This window comes from Olea europaea, unplaced genomic scaffold (assembly GCF_002742605.1).
Source record: "Olea europaea var. sylvestris unplaced genomic scaffold, O_europaea_v1 scaffold2551, whole genome shotgun sequence".
Taxonomy (NCBI): domain Eukaryota; kingdom Viridiplantae; phylum Streptophyta; class Magnoliopsida; order Lamiales; family Oleaceae; genus Olea; species Olea europaea.
In genome coordinates, this window is record NW_019243785.1 from 62,324 (window position 1) to 63,181 (window position 858).

Consider the following 858-nt stretch of genomic DNA (forward strand, 5'->3'; position numbering starts at 1 on the left):
TCCCCATATAAATAGGTTATGGTCCCCAGATCACACGCAACGTATTATTCATTCTCTACTGCATCCCATCACATAGAGTAAAGGAGACTGCGTGTAGATTTGAAAGATCATACCACGAAATTCATATTGCATTAACCATGTCAGATTCGGGTATGCTTCCACTTTAATTCTTATATTTCTTGATGATTTAACATGAAAGATCCAGTAATTTAAAGTATTAAATTATCCAACAAGTGGTATCAGAGTCTTTTCATGTTGAATCATTGAGAATCAAAAGTTTTAGTTTGGTTTCTTGCAATATATTTTGAAATTTTCAGATTTAACAATTTTTTGGTTATATGTTTCGTTAAATTTGAAAATTTTTGCGGTATAATTTTGTTATTTTCGTTCGGATTAATTCAATTTAGAAAATTCAGATTTAAAATTTGGAATTTTTATAGTTTCGGATTAAGATTTAAAAAAAAAATTTACAAATTCTGGCCAGCGGCGCACCCGCCGCCGGCATCTGCAGCAGCGGCTGCTGCTGCATAATGCAGCAACATGCTGCGGTAGCAGCCAGGCGCTGCTGCCTAGTTGCAGCAGTGTCGGGCTGCTGCTCGTGCGGCACCGGCATGGGCCGGCGCTGCTGTTCTTGGCTACGCTGGCCGCCGACGCCGCCAGAAGGAAAGAAAAGAGAAAATTTTTAGGTTTTCTGTTTTTCTTTTTTTTGTTGGATTGGGGGTGGGGGCCTCTTATGTAAATTAGATGATTTGAGGTCCTTAGTTGCAATTAGGGTTAGGATTATAAAATTAAGGTTTCAGTCCCTAACCTTTAAGTTATATTGAGATTTGGGCCTTTAAGTTTCGAATTTAATAATTC